Here is a 19,515-nt window from a genome sequence, read left to right as displayed (position 1 = left end):
TGTCCAATACCGGAGCAAAAGAGAAAAGGAAGAGGAATGGAGAAGAGAAAGAGTATAACTGTAACTCACAGTGAGGACAGGTACACAAGTGTAATGCAACAGTTTTCCGTTCATTAAGGATTCATCAGAAGTTTGCAAAAAGTTAAAATTTAGGATCAGGGTCTGGGGTCCCTCTTTCCGAAACTTTGCCTATTCCAGCTACTAGGTCAACTCCAGCTACTAGGTACTGTGCCAGGCGTATATCCCTGGAGGGAAGCATCTCTTCCATCAAAGCAATCTAAGCCATTTGGTTACAGGCACTGCTTAGGAGAAATAAGCTTTCTGTTAGCTGGAGAGTTGCCAAGATGCTGAGATCTATCCCAAAACAGTTCTGGGAAGTAATCTTTAAGAACATTTCCATTATCATATTACATTATATTATTTAATATCATAGTGGTCCAGGTGACATTGAATGCAACTTCAGACCCTCCCTGCTCACTCCTCTCACTGCTCACAGGAAAAGCTAACCACAAACTGCCGACTTGTCACAAGCACACAATTGATGTGTGTGCTGCAAAGAAATGAACGGCATAGCACCTGAACTGGCGACCACGGACTAGCAACCTACACCCCATCTCACTACTGTGAGGGCTTCTGGTTTGACTTTTCTTGTTGCTGTGATACTTGCTTAATGGCAAACACTCCAGTACTTACTGTAGGATGGGCAATATTTGCTTGTGGGATAATGATTTTGCTTCACACATAAGAAAAAAATACCCTAGGACTGTATCGCACTGCAGAACAGGAGACAGATTTGTGTTACTGAGAGAAGGTACCAAAATCTGGCGAAGCTCTAGAAGGCCCTGAGATTTTCTAATGCAAACTGGTGACATTTTCAGGTAATTAAGAAACCCTGTTTGAGGTCATGTTTAGAAGTTTAATGAGCCCCTCTGGTCCTGTTTTGTTGGATATATAGGCCCATTCCCGCTCTGCAGGCAAAGAGCTCTTGGTGCAGCTTGGCAGGGAGTGTATTGCAAAAATGGGATGAAGCCACACATGCTTCCCTGGCTGTTCCTGTTACTCAGACGTTGGGCTTTTATCAGCTACCAGCAAAAGCAACAAACAGTGAGAACAGGCACAGATGACCTTGGATTGTTGATAGCCCTTTTCCCAGGCAGACCCCACGTTCCTGGCTAGGAGAACCAGTCAACACCACTGCCTTGCTCAAAGGAATCTCCAGGACACCCAAGGACAGAGCTGCCATATCAGAGCAGTGGGAAGTCTCACTCACAGTAATGAAGACATCAGGCTTTGCTCACACGTCCATATAATTTGTCCATAGTGTTTTTCATGTAGAATCCCACAACAGTTAGATTGCCATTTTAGCTGAAAGAAAAGGCACAGAGCACTGACTGGCATTTTGCCTGTAATGAACTACAGAACTTGCTTACATGTTCATTACTTGCAAGCAGGGGGAACATCACAAACCTGTATAATAAAAATTTCACGACACACCAGAGTTACCTCCATTTTCACATATACACCAGTTCATTGTTGGTAGATCATTTATTACTTAAATTTTAGATTAATTTATCTTCTGATTTTAGTGTACCATAAGTCACTAATCAGTAATGTTACTATTGTTTTACATCCTGAAGGACCAACAAAGCTGAAAAACACTCAGTTACATATACACTCAATCACAACTTCAGGATTAGCTACTGTTAGTTTTATTCACACTCACCTGAAACATAGCAAGGAGGCTGCAAGAAAGTATAAATAATTTAAAAGTATATGGCATAAGAAAACCTAGGTGAGCATATTCTTAACAAGAGCTTGCCAAATGTTTGGACAGCCAGCACATAAATTTGAAAATAGAAGTTTCGACACAAATCTATTGGGGCAACATCTATAGCATTAACACAAGGCCTAAGCATGCTGCATCTATAGGGTCAGAGTGAGCAGGGCTTTAGAATGGAGTCGACCTCACCTCCAGCCCCTCATATAGAACTGCAGCTTGTCTCTACTTGAGAAGAAGAAACACAGTGTCATATCTTCTCAGTGTATTGGGAAGTGTCATGTCTCATGGATCATAATGCTGCTCTCCTGATCCACCTCTGTTTCAAACACTTTTACTATTTACGTAACATGAGCACATTGATACTTTTTGTGAGGTCTCATTAATATTCCTGTGAAAAGCCCTGAAAAGCCTTATTTGAGCTGACAATATTTCAAACTGTGAAAGAATTTTTACCTTGTATTTATTATCTTCTGTTTTCCTTTTTATCTTGTTAAGTTTCAATGTAGAGTTGCTGTTTTCTTGAGGGAAGGAAAGTTAGGTTCTTATCATACATTCCTCAACTCTTGTGAACTGGAAAGTGAAACAAACTAGACACCCACAATAAAAGCCACAAATCTAATTTTGCTGTGGAGGGAAACAAAAAAACAGCTGAAAAAGAAGTGGTTTCTGGTAGATTAGCAACTGTTCAATATTCTCAGGTATTGCAAGTGATTTATAATTTTCTTTTCTTAATATATATTAATATTCAAAAGTATCAGAGTCATATAGGTCTAAATAAGACAGTGTGCTGTAATGCAGCTTGTTACAGCAAAACAGGGCCCCACATGCACAGATATCCTGCAAGAGATTTGAAGCCTTAACCCCTTTTTATTTATTAAAGCTGAGCAGGCATCTCTCATACACTGTTTCTTGTCAGCCCTCCTCCTCCCTTTCTTTGATCTTCACCAATAGTTGCTTAGCTGAAAGAGAAGGAAAAGATACCAGAGTGTCAGTGTTACAGACTCAACACCAGCCTTCTACAGACACATCCCCAAAAAAATTTATGTAGTCAGCATAACAAAGATAACTGTGGAGCTACACAGTGTAAAAATTGGCACCAACAATTCATTCTTCACAACTTTGGGAATTGTATCCATGAAAGGGACCTCAAAATTTTAGCTATTTTTTTAAAAGCTAAATTTCCCCTCTAAACCTATAGCAACAATTATTGGATGTCTTTAGTGCATCTTGATTTCAGGCCTGATTCTGTTACCCAATTTTCTTTATTGTATGCACTATTCAGTTTTGTATCAAGTACACCTGAATTACCCGTATGCTGATGTCTGGACTAAAATCCTTTATTTTTTAATGAGATGTTCTGATAAAATACATTTTAACACTAAAGACGAGTCTCTACTAGTAAGATGTACAGGAAGCCTCAATCTGAAGCCTTCCGAAATTTGGGGAGACAGAAGTTATGCAAGTTCCCAGAGCCTGGCTCAAGTCAGTCCCCAGTTTAATAAACTGCTGAAAATCTATTTAGTGTGGCTGAAGATTCTTTGTCATGAATTGTTTTTAGATTTCTCCAACAACAGAAAATAATGTTATGAACAAGCTGTTTCAAAAGGAGAGTGCAAGTCTTTCTGATAGCCACTGCAAACCCACAGTAATAGTAGGAAAAGGAACCTAATAAAACAGACACATCCTCTGAAGAACACACATTCAGCAACTATGGTTGCCCTCTCCTTGAGGGGAGTCTCTGGTAAAATTTAGATGGGACAAAACTGAATTCCCATCAAGAAGCACATGAAAGAAAGCACCTAAGAACAACTTGTCAAAGTTTATTATGAAATTCCAACAGAGACACAGGTCTGTCTGCCTTATTTCTTGGGAAACTAGTTGGGGGAAAAAAAAAGAAAAAATAAAAGGAAGAAATAACAAAGGAAAATAAAATAATAAAGAAAAAAGAATAAATTAAAAATTAAAGAATAAAAAAAAGGTGAACACTTTGTGAGTCCTTTTCACTCTTTCCTTCATTAAAGGTAGGAAAAAATGTTTTTACATTACATCCATCAATGGGATACAGAGGTGGCACCTTGATGCATCTGAATGCTGTCTCCATCCTCTTATTCCCAGAGGAAAGATGAAAGTTAGTTTGGAAGGTGTCTTAAACCTTGGGGGGAGCAGGTGGTATAGATTAGGGAGCAATCAATAGATGATCTGACCCTCCCTAGAAAAGTTCCTCATTGCTACTCTGAATGGAGCTCAGGGATACTGTCAACCTATGGTTTTAACCACCTTTAAACAAAAACTTCAAATGTGGTCCCAAAGGTGGTACAACATGACTTCCTCTTGCCCATGATGAGAAAATGGAATGTAATACCTTGCTAATCAATCTTCGCTCTTATAAGCCCAGTGCACACAATATAATTATGATTCTAAGACAGGTTTAACATTTGGATTGAACATAATGAATAGCACCCTACCTGAGAAAATTAACAGCTGAGAAAAACAAACTGCCACACTCATCCAAAGAAGGTGCTAACTTTGAATCTGCTGTTGATTTGAACTACTCCACCTTTCCTTCCTTACTGATGTCACCACCTCAAAGAAAGGAATGAGTATTTTGCTGTGACTATCTGCTTACTCCACTATGGTGATTTTTTTTAATAGAGTAGGCAGAAGTGAGTAGTCCAGATACACCTTAAATGTAATGACTGCAGTTGTTTTCTTTCAGTATTTAAGCTTTCTTGTTTACAGAGTGAATTTTGGTCTTTGCAACAAACACTATAATAAGTAAGCTGCTTTTATAGCACATGTAGCAGTTATACAGCTAACAACAAAACCAGTCTTTTTAACTATATGGAAAATTAGATTCAGCATAAAAAAAGTCTCACCTGCTGATGGTTTTTTTTTCAGTTCAATATTATTTGTGAAACGCTTTTAAATTCAAGGAGTTTTTAAAATAATTTTAATAATGCCTTCAATGGTTTCACCCTCTCTTCCATATAAATACTAAAGAAATACAGTATTGCATTCTTTTTTTTTCTTTCCTTGTATTTTGTTCCATTATTTCCAAAACAATCTGTAACTTAAAATATTTTTCACTTTGTAAAAATTTAAAGTAAGAAAAATAAAATCTGATGGGATGGTTGCACTGGAAAGAAAAACATCTACGTAAACAGCAGTTTAGAATTAGTGAGGGGGTAAGAAGGCACTGGCTCATTTTATCGCATTGATTGGCGAAAAACCAGAGGAAAATGGTAGTAAGGGGGAAATAAGATTATTTTAGCTATATCTTACATCCTGCTAAACAGAAACAGCTTCAAAAGTGTCACAAAACTCTTCTTCTATTCCCCATCCAACTTTACCTTGACAGAAGGGAGAAACAACAGAAACTTGCGGCTTGACCTGCCTAAAATACCAGTTTAGGTCAACTTTAAAAGTTGATGACTGCAAATTTCAGTGAACAAATGCAGTACTGGTATAAAATGATCCTGGAAACCCATCAGTCAATCATTGCAGTTAATGTCACAATGAAGCCAGCCCTGATTTACTTACTCCCAAGTCTCCCCAACTGGAGCCTGTGGAAATAATCTGATATAAACTTCCCCAAGCCAAACAGGATTTCAGATCAGAACTCAGAATAATTTTACTGATACTTTTTTTAACCGAGATAACCACATTGGTAACATCCTTTACATAAAACCAGCACTGCCACCAGCAATGTGTTATTTGTTGGGCTTTTTTTGTTTGCTCTTGCTTTTTAAGTAAAGGTAGATCAGCTCTGCTGTCAGGACACCTCCTTCAAATGCAGTAGCCACGTCTGCAACAGGAAGCTCTGCCACACAAGTCTTGCTCCAGCCACTCTCCTCACACATCTAAGCCCTTGTGTCAAGTCTTCTACTTGCTCAGGCTTTTGCTAGAGTTGACAGGTCTTTGCTGACACTGGGACTCTGTGCTGCCTCAGCAGAAAGCACCTAAGAAGAACTTGTCAAAGTTTATTATGAAATCCCAAGCGACATAAAAGGCTGATGGGATACTGCTTGATGCAAGGCCCAGACTTTTGCTCCTGCTGATGATGCTTATTAGGTTATTTCTAAGACTATCCTATGGAATCCTTGTGCCATTCCAAGAAAGACTCCTAGTGCAGGATTTACTAGGCATCCATATAGACATAGGGACAGATTCTCATCTTTCATGTGTATTACTGATATGGCCCAGTTTCCAATGTGCTCAGATAGGCTATAAAAGCTCCAACTTCCTACCTAGTATACCCACAAACCATACACTCTTTCCCTCACAGTGCTACAAGCAGCACTCACAGATACATATTTAACCCATCTTCAGGCTGACAGGACAGGAAGGATTCCCAACCAAGAGCTGAGAGTGGAATACAAGTCTGAACACAACATCATCACATAAAACTCCATCAGGCCACCTGGGCCACATGCAGAAAATTCAATTTCCTTGCTTTGCTATTCCTTCCTATTCCAAGTGCCTGCTTGTGATGGGGCTTTTCTTGTTTGTTTTAAAGGTCAACAGCCAGCTAGGACCATGCCATGGACATTTGAGAAAGAAGGCACAAGCATCTTCAGCATCAGAAAAAAACCCCAAAGAAACCTGCGAAAGGAAACCTTACAGCATTTAGAATATTTTCACACCTGACATGTCCAGGAATGATCAAGCACTACAGTTTTTAAACTGGGCAAAACTTTGTAAAGCTGCATGTAAGATCAGTCACCTACTAAGAACAGCATCTTATATATGTTGAATTCTACACTCCCTTGCAAAACTCAAAGGGTTTGCTGATCTCGAATGTAGCAGAATGTTTCTTCTCATCCGGGGTCTATGGCTAAAGTCCTTATGCAATATTATTTAAAAGCACTAGAACAAGCCTGATAAAGTAAAAGCATCTACAAAGAATACTGCAGTTGCTGCTGCAATGGTCCAGCTTGCAGAAAATAGAACAGCTTACCAAATTATTATCTTAGAGAAGATTCTCCCTGCTTGGCTCCTGCAAGCATCAGCATCTCACTACAAAATGCAAGCAGTGGGAATTCAGCCTTCAGGAACCCTGTGCAGCCAACAAAATAAAGCCTTATGATTGATTACCCAGGTTATGACACTTCAGAAATGGTACAGCAAGCATAACTGACCTGCAATCTTTCCCACTCCCCTTTGGCGCTGCAACAGCTTCTTAGTCTTTCCAAGCCATTGGCTAGTTCTTCTCCAAGTTCTTTTCATTAAAACCTTTTATCTCCCCACACAGTAACAATTTCTTCTAGCAATCATGACCATCCACTCTCATCACTCTTCTGGACAGAGGCATTGGCCAAATCAACTTTGGGAGAAGGGGAAGGGTACCACAAACAGTCTGAGTTGTACTTGCATTTGTAATGGGAGAGGTGCTTATTGCTGAAGAACACTCTCATAATCAGACAAGCAGTGGTTTCTCTTACTCTATTTATATAATTGGAATAACTCACTAGCCAACACTTTTCCCAGCTAAATGCATGCCAACCTCCTGAAATGAATTCAAACTTCTGGAGCATGGAGGTTACACAACAAGGGTCAGTATGCAAAGCCTAGTGCCAGAGATATGCAGCTGTTTCCCTCACTCACACTCCCTCCTTCTGATTATTGAACATGAGAATCCCAGTTGTATTCTAGATACAAATGCAAGCATGTTATATTCCAAAGCTGGGAGCTATTCCAAAGTGGAGTGCTTGGGACATCCAAGTTTAGCCTACTTGTTAGTAAAGCACCCAGCATGCTGGAACCATAGGAATTCATTTCAAAGTCGCTGTATATTTAATTTTCTCTCCCCCACCCCAATACATACTCTAACCCACCAGCAAAGCTCTGTTTCCCATCAAATTATTACAAAAATATCCTAAAACATCAGCTTAAAGGCTTGTGGAAGCTCTATAACATTTTCAAAAAATCATATCAAGAAAAGCAGACCCTGGTTCAGCAAAACACCAAGACATTTGTGTACATATAATCATTGATACTAGTCATTTGCTAGAGGTGAGCAATACTACTAAATACCTTGTGGAAACAAGCCTGGGAAGAGAAGTCACAGAGGTATCAGACAGGACTAGAAAATAATTAGGAAGCAATGGCTGCTGAGATTCAGATACTACAAATAAATGATAGAGATTCAGAGGATTGCATGACTAATGCCAAGTCACTAAGTCTAAGAGCCCATAACAATAGGACACCTTGGAAAAGCCGAGTGGAGTATTTTAGAGTGCTGCAATATAGCTGTGTAAGCCTCAACTCACATAGCCTACATTCCATATATGGGTCCCTGTGTCTAGTGTTTCCTATTAGGTAACTCTAGGAGTTATTGGATTCAGGGACCTAGGCTTAGTCTCCTTAAGGCTGAACTTTTGGGCTACAGATGTTAAAAACAAACAGAAAGATCCCTGCCAGTCAGGTTCTGTTCATATTTTTAATATGCAATTCTAACCTAAAGGCTTGGTTCTGCCAAAGTCATCTTCAACAGGAGGAAGGGCTGTCCAACACTGTCATGATCAAATCCAGTTTATTCTGCCAGTAAGATTTAGTCTGCATTTTTAGTGGTGTAAACTGAAGCAGAACATCATCTATGTGTATATAGAGCATTTAAAACATGTATGTTTCTATTCAGATCTTCTGTGCAAATTTTCATATACTGTTCTCAAAGTCAGCCCAGAGGAGAAAGGGGTACTATGTAATCAGTGTTAAGAGTCGTGACCTGAAAAGAATCAGCATTTCTTTAAACCCGTAAGTGCAGGACTGGGCCTAGATACAGTATTTCGTTATGAAATAATGGTCTTAATAAAAACAAAAAGATAGTTTAAAGAAAACCTGCTAAGAGCAATGTTCATGCAACTCTGTCCTGCTACGCAGCCATTGCTTAATTTATCTGTTAACTCCCCAAACACACAATACGATACAGCGGGTGTGTCCGAATTAAGACTCGATGTGTGTTACGTGCGGTGAGTACCTCTGGGCGTGAGGCGTTTGAGATCACGGAAAGCCCTGCACGGCATATTCCCGCCTCTTCGCCCTTCTCCTGCTCGCCCTGCTCCGCCCGCGCAGCGCTCCCCGCCCCGCGCACCTGGGCCCGGCGGGCCGGCCCCGGGGCGCCCCCGCGTGGCACTGCCGGGGGCGCCTTCGGAGAACTTCAGCATTCGAACCATTTCAGCGCTTCCAGCAGGGAGAGTGAAGGAAGCGCCTTAAATTTAGCAGTCATAAAGGTCCAGTGACTCTATGCCTCCACGGCTCGAAGTTCTGACGACTCGATGAATTTGGTGCGAGGGATTTGGCTTTACAAATTTTCTGCAGAAAACACCCGCAAAACTGCCTGAGTCATGAAAACCTAGCATCAGAAAGCTGCCGGGCTGCAGCAATCAAACACGGATCGCACGTGTATTTCTGCAGTATTTGTTGCTCATCCGGAAGTTACACTTGCAGCAGGTAGCGAAGGGGAAGACCAGCACACTTCTGCTCTGTGCATTTTCTCTGCTAAAGTACAAGGACAGCAGGGCAGTGGGAGAAGGGATTTAGTTTCCAGTTGCTGGGATGAATTAGAATGTAATCCAGACAAAGGAGCAGAATTAAGGCTGATAAGAAAACTTTTGTTCTGGCATCTCCTAATTTTTATTTTTTTTTTGGGCGGGGGGGGGGGGTAAGAGGGCCTATTGACACCATAATACTATTTATATTTTCTAATATGTATTATATATAGCTATATCTATATATCGCTGTGATGGAGTATCGTGCACCATTGTGCTTTTCCGCAGAACCCTAAATGCATGTTCTAGCACTAGGACAAAGAGGTCACACCTCAAGACTTATATTTGGACTATTCTTTTTACATACACACACACACACACACATACAATCCCTCTCCAGCATTTGGGCATGCACATACAAGCACAGACTATCAATTAACCTTTGAGGAAGCCTTGGGACAACCTCAAAACTACATCTGAGAAAAACTTTTAAAAAATCAGTGGTATATACACAGTATTATTAGTTACTTTCCCTTTACTGGTACAGAGATGCTCCTTGAAAGCCATTTTTGAAGTGTTTTATCTGCTTTTTCTCTGTTCACTTGAAATCATAGTTCTGTTTGTAACACTTACATTATTCATACAGCAGCCAAGTCTGATTTTACAGGGATTATGATGATGCTTCAGGTGAAAAACAAAACAAAAGGATCAGAGGAACACCTACATATAAGGTAGTGTTCTCATGCCAAAAATTTTAGTCAAGACCAATCAGGTAAGAGAAGGATGAAAAACATACAAGACATAAATAAAGTTTGGTATTTTTTCACCATACAATGAGACTAACAACCTGTATTTGGGGTCACCCAGAATTCATAGTGCATGTCCCAAATAACATGTCACTTTAGCTAGAGCCTATAGAGCCAAAGAAGTCTGCAAGACACGTATTTAAGTCTTAAATCACAGGGAAGCCAGTTACTGTATTTAAACTGACTTTTCACAAATATGAGTGTGTAATTCAGTTTCTAATACTCTAAAAAAGCCAAAACCAATAATATCATCCAGTGGAAACCCTTTACAAAACCAAACTTATGATTTCAAGATCAGATATTTCTTATTCTAAGAAATTTTAAGTTCATATATTATAGCACTGTCTTCAGTCATCAAAGTAGTTTCAAGCTTATTATGGAAAGATTATTTCCTTAAACCAGAAAAAATAACACATCAACACTTCATGCTTTTTTTCTTTTTTCCTCCAGACTACAAAAAACCCACCCAAACTTTCTCCAAGAATAAAGAAAAACAAATCTTTTACCCCAACCAATTGTCTGTAGGGGGAAAAAACTTTAGCTGCCTGTCTCAAGCCCTCCCACTTAGCCCAACTTCAGCTGAAGTGGATGGCTTGAAGGACAGCCCTATGGAAAGGATACTGTGGTGAAACAATTTGTCACTGGCCTTGGCATTAAGTCACCTGGTACTACTCTCTAGCATTTTGGAAGCTGGTCAGGATACTTCTGCTGTCCCACTAATACAGAACAAATCCTTTTTTTCCACTCAACCCTCCCAACCCTACCCACCTCAGCAAGCCGGTGGTTGGTGACAGAGTAGGATGACATCTACCTGCCATCCAGGCTGACAAGAACCCAGTGACAGTAACCAACCCAGGCCACTATCCCTGCATCCAGGAAAAGGGATGTGCATGCAAAAAGTCTCCTACAGGAAAGCAGGTGGTATAACAGGTTGAAACAAAATGCAGTGATAAAGTCAAATAAATGAAGACTTGTAATTTGTCCATTAACATCAGGAGTATTAAAGGACATCGTCAAGTTACTACACCCAAAAATAAGACAGTGCCTGATTCACCCCTCAGATTAGTTTAGGTAGTCATATCACAAGTCTGACCCAGAACACCTATAAATTATCAAAAATTGTAACATGCATATTATTTTGATACTTTAAGCCAGTAGGTTTGCTTTGGCTCTGCAAAATGAACTGCAGTGGTGTGTTTTGTGCCTCTCAGGAGATTTGTTGTTCTTAGATAAGAAACCTCTAAATGCTACTCCAGGATTTAGCACCTAATCCACATTTCATAAAAATAATTCTAGAGAATGAAATAGGCTTTGCATCAGATCTGTCAGGGTGTGTCCTCCCCCTCCATGGCCAGTCTTGCCTACTTGCTACCTACACCATGACACACAACCGATCTGGGGCTGTCTGCAACTTGTTTGGCTGGCCAGAGGAGTGAGCTGGGCCAAGTTACCCCAACAAACTCCACAAGCCAAGTGCCCCATTTGCTGCAACCCTCAGAGATCCAAAGCCACACGGAACTCGGCACAAGAGAAGCAGCTGGGCCATCCAACAGGATTTACTGTCTCAGATGCTGTTCCCTGCAGGTGCAGAAGTGCCACTGATGCAGCCAGCGGTTTACTCTGACCTACTCTTCCACTGGTGCTGTCATCCTGAAGTTGTCACACAAACACAACATAAACACAGGGCATATCTCTGAACTCAGAAAATAGAAGCAAAACCAGCTGGTTTCAGAAAGCCAGCACAGCTTGTTAATAATGTTTAAAGAAACACTACAGAGTGACTTTAAACTGGAACTTTTATGAGTTCATTCTTCCTATTGGGTAGGATGAATTTAAGACATTAAGACTAGTACAGCTGAGATAAAAGAGTATCTGTTCTCCAATTGCTTATATCCTTAGATTGTATCTGCTGTAGCACCACTAATAGAATGTATTCATGGCACACATTCAGGGAGCAATCAGAAAGCTATGCATTTCTTCTATGCCACACCTTGCATACTGCAGCTTACTACAAGCCAGCAGCACAACAGACCACCACATTCTGCAGCATTAGCTAAGCCTGAATAAATTATTTTTAACTGCAACTGCTAAACTCTTATCCTCTTTAGGGACAGCCACATTCTTTGTGTATGTGCTGCATACAAAAATTTTAATAACATCTTTTCCAGTTCCTGCAGCACTGCTTGCCACTACCAGCAACAGGCAGAAAGAAATCAGGGCCACTTAGTAACCCCTTTCCAGTGAGATTTTTCTTTTCATCAAACTATTTTGCAATAATTCAGAAAGCCTGTTACCATTTCCTTTCAGTCACATGACATTTCTAGTGTATTACAAGTTATTTCATCAGCACTAGAATTGGGAACCTAGGAGTAATGGATTTTTCTCTAAGCTCCCCCATAAAGCAAGCTCCCCTCAGTCCACCTACTGAAAGGGCATTGTAAGGTGGCAGAGGGTTTGAGTGACTGTTTTCAATTAACCTGCAGAGAAGCTTTGGAACTGAACTTTATTCTTCCCACATAACTGAACTTGGAAGGAGTCATCTTTCCCTTTTTTTTTTTTTTTTTGTTTTTTTTTTTTTTTTTTTTTTGTTTTTTTTTTGTTTTGTTTTTGTTTTTTTTTTTTGGTTGGTTTCTTTTGTTTGTTTGTTTTTTTGTTTTGGAGATTTTCAGAAGAAGAGGGGAAGAGGCAGAGGGAAATGAAAAACAGACTCATAAGACATTAAATGGCAGATAAAATGGTGACAAATTGACATACTTTAAAAAGTCCTAACACTGCATGTACACCTTCAGCCTCTGAATTACTTATTGCCAGTCAAGAACAAGATCTTGGGATATAACCAAGAATTATTTGAGAGCAGCTCACTATCGAACCACAAGTCAAAGACGACACACTCTGGGCATCGTGCCACAAAACAATCTATAATGTGCTTAATTTCTCAATACTTTGTACAGCTTGTTAGAGATAGAAAAGGCACAAAGTAGGATAACCAGAATGCTCAAAAGACATAGAATAATTTCTGTACTGTCAGTTTGTACAACCAAAAGTAAGAACAACTGTCCAGCTATTTCCCAATATAAGCTTTTTTTAGCCACCTGTTATGGTCTATTCCCTTGTCAAGTATATCTGACCATTACTACAAAGAATAATTGCTTTAGTGCTTGAATAGAATTCAATCCAACGAAATTATGGCCAAAAGGAATTCCAAAACAAAATACACGTGACCATCCAACTATTTTCACTTATTTCTTTAATCTCCTTTTTTTTTTTTTTGAGAGAGAGAGAAACATGTCAAAATAGTCTTTAAAATTTCTTCTGAAATGATCCTCCCTCATTTCACAGGGGTGATGACTGCATGAATGTATGCAACTGTCTGTAAGAAAGGTTACTAAATACCTGCATTCCTCCAAAAGAAATTTTTAGTGGATACTCTCCTCAAGTTAGAAGTACTTCTCTACTAGACACAGTATACATGCAGAACTAGCAACACTGTACAAAGGCATTAATCCGCTCTTCTAATTTTATCCAGAACACATGGGTGCAATTTTATTTCACTGATTTATCAATGTTCAAGGTTCACGCTTTATGTTACTTCTTAGAAATTCCCCTAGACTTTGAACTTACACACAACTCAGTGATAGTCTGTGTTTTCCTTTTCTTCCACACTTCTGAAACAATTTGTTTCAGAAATGCTGTTTTCAGCTGTTCTGAAACATTCTTCTGAACAAAGATAAAATATGTTTGAGTACTCAAAGTGAGGATGCTCTACGAGCTGATGTAATCACACTTGGCCTTAGGAAAGCAGCCATTTTCTATAAAAAAAAATAAGTAAACACTATTAGTCAACTTACACTGAGTTTTTACCCAGGTAGAGAAAAAGAAAAAAAACCTCACAACAAACCAAGAACTACATGCCACGCACAATTAAATCTTGCTGGGTTATTAGCACAGATCAAACCCTGCGGCCTGGTAGTCTCTTAATGGCCCTGGAAGCTCTTAACCATTTCATAGAGAGTTCTGTCATTCTTCCTGATTTCCCACAAGGTTATAGTACAGAATTTATATGATCCTACAGCCAGTTATTTACCTATTCTTTTTTCTTGGGACCTTCAGAGCTCTCCTGCTCCCAGTTAGAAAATGCTTTGCTCAGGGAAACAATAGCTCACCCAAGTCCATAAATCATCTTCTATATCCTACCTCCTCTTTCAATTTCCATCCAATCAAGCTGAGAGCTAAAGTTTTGTTAGTTGGTCTTGGTTTTGTTTTGGAACTGCAAACTGTTATAATACATCTTGTATGTGAAATAATTATTGCTTAAGTTCTACAAAGCACATAAACAGCTTCAGTTGTCTTCAGACTTTCAAAGATCATCTTACAAAACAGTGCTATGATTACCCTATCTGCAGTGTTGTTTTAATTTAGTCATTTATCTAATATTTCTTCCCAGAAATAGTCTATTGTTTTCATTTAGTGTTGTGTGTCTTGTCTAAAATGTTTTAATTTCATTATTTTCCACAGGTACAGAAAAATGACAGAGCATAAACTGTGCAGAAAGGTAATTGTATTAGTTTGTACTAATGGGAGCTCCTGCAGTGCTACTCCCATGGGCAGACTTCTGCACTAGGCACATGCTTTGAAATCTACAGGCTGGTATCTTACTGGTAGTCACATGCAACCACAGCTCACTATTCCTGGCTTCTATTCAGTGCCCAGAAGAGCAGCAGTTTGAAAACCAGATCCTAGAAAGGCTCCACAAAGCAGAGCATCTATGAAGCCAACAATGAAACATTCCAGCGGACTGGAAGGTAATGTCACCATGCATCATAAATATCAGGGTACACACGCAATTAGAATGACCAAAGGCACAGCAATCTAAGAATAAAATTTAAGACTGAGCCACAACAATACATCTGGAAGCATCCAGAACATATAAATAGTAATATAAATTACTGTATTGTATTACATTATATATTACCATATAATATATATTACTGTATATTATCATAGTAATATAGGCATATAAATAGTAACCAAGACATGAGTAGATAACATACATTATCATTATGAAACCAAGTATCTGTAGATTATCTTCAACTTTCCTTCAAGCCCTTCCCCAGTCACCAAAGAAATCAAAGAACCCACACATACCCTCCACAGAATGCAGACACATGGAGACTGCTTTCCCATGGTAACCTTCCCTCCTCCCACCCTTATTCCTTCAGGATAGGCTCCTGAAAGTCCTCAGAAGAAACCTGCTCACCCCACTTTACACGTCAGTAACAGGAAGCCTCCCACACCAGTCTGCATCCACTGAGCTGAGCTTCTTCCTCCTCCCGCCATGTTCTCCCTGAGAGAGAATTCAGAAGAGAATGAGACACAAATTCTTACCTCAAAAAACTTTCATTCCCTTTCCTTTAAAAAAAAAGAAAACAAAAAACCAAAAAAACAACCCAAAAATAAACCCACCCCAAAAAACACTTGAAACAAGAAATTCCAGCACACATCTTCAAAGATGAGGTAGGTCTGGGCAGAAGGGAGACTAAGGAAGTCACTCCTGCATCATTCAAACAGTACTTTCACAAAGGGAATATCTACAGCACAATACATACAAGACAGTTCAGGAAGCCCATGCTCCAAAACAGTGTTCATTACTGTCCATTTCTGAGACCCACCCTCATATGATTATAATGCCTCCTTGCACACAAGTCTCTTCAATTACTTGAAGCTTTCCTCTGTACAGAAGCAGAACACAGACTTTGAGAAATGAGGTGTTAGTAGCCCTGTAACACTGCATCTTTAGTTGGTAGGAACTTCAAAGATAAAGTTGTTTTCTGAAAGCAAAACACTGACTTCCAGATTGAAATTTCTGGAGAAGGGTTATTTCCTGCAATATCATCAGTCTGTACATTTGTTCAAAGTCTCATGTATTTAATAGAGAAGTCTGCTAAGAAAGATGATTCCTATGGTCTGTGTCACAAATTTTTCTTCCAGTGGGAAATCAGCTGTCAGAGCCCTGACATCTGCTATTGATGTGCAAAAGCAAAGCAGTTCACCTCTCCCTGTATAAAAGTACAACCTTAATAGCCAAAGCAGGCAAGGGAGACTATGAAGCAGCACACAAGATTTTGACCCCAAAAGAGAATACTTCCTTGGAGATGCTGACTAGTTCTTTTCCTGGCAAGTTTTAAATACAAGACTAGAAATCAATCTTGTAACTGCAAGCACTTTGTGTATTAGAGGCCCATAAGCTGAACAAATGAGTTTGGAGGAAAAATTAAAAATCTGCCAGCTGCCACTACTCTAAAGACAGCATTATTTACACCAGGAACTTGACCTTTCAATGGAGATCTTGAGTTATCCCCCTAAAAAAGGGGCAGAACAGCATTACTCAACACAGTTTCCTCACCATCAGGATATTCTACTCTACAATGTCTCTGCAAGGAATATACATTCCAATTCAGCATTCTGGCAGTGTAAGCCTTGTTAGCACTCCTACCTGCTTGACAGATAACTTTACCATCTACAGGCATGATTTTTTTTACCAAAAAGAAAAAAAATTAACAAAGGAGCCAGTTTTTGTTTTGAACTGACATGTTAGACCTATAGCATCACAGGAAACATGGCGGAGCACAGACATCTCTGTGGTCAACATCACTGTCAAATCTCATGCCTTCAAATTAGCATTCTTCCCACTCATACACTGAAATAAGTGGTAATGAAGCTCTAGTTTTGTAGACAGAGCTATGTTGATCTATGTGTACACACACACAACTTTCATAAGCCTACACCACCATCAGGACAGGTGAATATTGTTACACATTTAATAGTCCTGTAGACTGGGCCCACAGGTAATAATGACAGCAGTCAAAAACCCACAAAAGACATTTCAGAGTGTTAAGTAATGGCTCGTGCTGCACATAAAACACTATTTAAGATATTTAGCTAAGACATCAAATATGTTCAAAAAGACTACCCATGTATCCAGCACTGCCATTCAAAAGACAACATGCTATTCTGAAAAAAAAAAGAGGGCAGATCATGGCAAACAGAAGGTCTCAGAGGGGTTTTACTAGAGACCATCTCTTGGAATGTGCCAGTCCATCTGAAGAGACCCGTAACACCACAGCTCCGTTTCCACCTATACACAGAACCGTGTACATTGTTGCCACCCACTCACGCCTGCAAGTTCTGCAGTCCATCTTCTGATAATAACCAGAAGTCGTAAAGTCCCTCCAACCAGTGCCATAAATAATTTTTAAATGCAACTTACTTCTGATAAGTTATACATACAAATTATTATTTTGGATCCAAAGGAAAAAGATTAATTCATTACTCATCAGACTATCCAGTAAACGATGTCTAAGCATTTCTATTAAGAAAAGCATTTAAAAGAAGGCAAGGTTTGACCAGCATATGTCTTACTCCCAAAGATACTTGACTGGAAGAGACTTCAGGTGGAGTGTCAGAGCAAAATCTGAATGTGTATCACTTATATATTTTATAACTAAAAGACATACATATAGATAAATACTAAGAGCTGATACATATCTCATGGGCATGTTTTTTATGACCTCTGACCTGCAGGGTAGACAAAGCTGATACCAGGAAAAAGAAGCTTCACCTTCTTACTTGGAGGGAAAGTCTGGCTAAAATATGCAGCATCAGTGTCCCTGGACTTCAGGGCTATAAATACAAATAAATACAAAGGGATTCATTGGTGCATTTCTGCTTCTAAAATCGATTTTTACAGGGATTCAATACTTGGTACAGAAGACCCTACAGAGCCAAGACACAGTGGTTTTGTGCAAGTGCACTGCTGCCCTCTTCTGGGTCAGCTCCAATTCGCTCCTGTCCTTAAAACACCAAGCAGACCCTCACGGGGAGCCGCACCTCCAAGACCATCAGAACCGCTTTGGGAGCTCAAGATTTAAACTAGACAGAATAAAAAAGTGAAACACACACACATACAGAATATACCCAGGAAGTTACTGATCTTTATACAAACTGAATTGTGATAATTCATCACCTTAATTCCTTAAATTTTATAGCAGTTTGTTCTTTTGTTTAGGTGGAAGAAATTTTTCCTAATATCTAGTAAAAGGGTTTATCAAGCATTAGAACAAGCTGTAAAAGCAGTGGAGTCATCATTCCCGGAGATATTTAAAATATGTGTAGATACGGTACTTGGGGATGTGGTGTAGTGGCAGACTCAGCAGTGTTCAGTTAGTGGTGGGACTTGACCATCTTAAAGGTCTTTTCCAGTCTAACTGATTTTATGGTCTAATGCCAGAGAATCCGAAAGTTATTTAGTGCATTAACAGCAGACTGTCCCTGTGGAACAACAGGGCATTCTGAAAACTAGGATAAAACAGCAAACAGCAACTTTCACAGACGCTTTGACACTATTATTGCAGAACTGCTGCAGCCCATAATGTAGAGTAAGCACAAAGTTACACAGACTCTTAAATTGCTTTGATTTCAGCAGTATTACTACAAACACAAATTTTACTATTAGACAAAATCCTATTTTTGATTACCCTGCATAAACCCCGGGTAATCCATGGGCCCAGGTACCCTTCCCACCTACCAAAGTTTAATAAGCTGTCTTACGTAAGCTGAGCTTTAACAGGCAGAACACAGATTTAGCCCCCAGAAAGCATGAGACAAAATACACAGCTTAAGCCTTAGCATAAGAAGAGCTCAGACAAACTAATTTTAATTTTGAGATGCAACTGCTAAGAATGAACACAGGCTCAGACCATGGAGTTCCTCTGAAAGGCAACTCAAACTGTAGTAATCCTAAACCTACATTCAAACCTTAAAAGTCTAATGTTATTGATAAAATTTGGTCTTTATCGAATGTTTGAACATAATTTACGAATACATTTCAATCAACTCTATAAGCATCATCTGAACACATGTATTTAATCAGCTACAGGGGTTTAAACCCAGTCCCTCAGATCAAGGAAGTAGAAAAACAGCCAAGGTGGACGCAGTGGCAGAGTGCATTCCTCAGGGCAGGATGGCCTGGGCCAGTTCAGGAACCAGCCTGAGACGAGCAGCGTTACATCCCAACCAGCACGAGCACAGCCAATTCCAGTAACCCAGAGTGGAAACAACGGGTCACAAAGCAGTTCTCAAACTGCTCACACTCCTGGCCATAAGCTTCGTGGAAGTTGGACTGCTGCACAGCTGCAGGACATCCTACAACTTCAACCTGAGTACAGCCTGCAAAACAGCCTCTGCACTAGGAAGGCCTCAGCTGAGTAGTGGTATATCCAGTTTTTAGGAACCCACTTCAAGGAAAGATCTGCTCTCCATAAAAAGGTCCAAAAAAGGAAGCAAGAATCATCAAAGCTAAAGGTTGTCATCTATAATACCCTAGTGGAATGGTATTCCTGAGGCAGCCTCCAATCTACAGAAAATTTTTCATAGGGGACAGATT

General features: G+C 39.7%; 1 long non-coding RNA gene across 1 annotated transcript; it reads right to left on the bottom strand.

Annotated features, from left to right (window-relative positions):
* Positions 1–1,183: 1,183 nt before the first annotated feature.
* LOC119702134 lies at positions 1,184–16,340 on the bottom strand. Its single transcript, XR_005257260.1, has 3 exons — positions 15,331–16,340; positions 2,234–2,404; positions 1,184–1,365 (listed from the first exon to the last, which is right to left on the bottom strand). It is a non-coding gene; the product is annotated as an uncharacterized LOC119702134 (long non-coding RNA).
* Between the last annotated feature and the right edge of the window lie 3,175 nt (positions 16,341–19,515).

The sequence above is a fragment of the Motacilla alba genome, chromosome 5 (assembly GCF_015832195.1).
Source record: "Motacilla alba alba isolate MOTALB_02 chromosome 5, Motacilla_alba_V1.0_pri, whole genome shotgun sequence".
NCBI classification, from domain to species: domain Eukaryota; kingdom Metazoa; phylum Chordata; class Aves; order Passeriformes; family Motacillidae; genus Motacilla; species Motacilla alba.
Note: the sequence above shows the minus strand (reverse complement) of the source record. Positions and strands in the feature narration are given on the sequence as shown.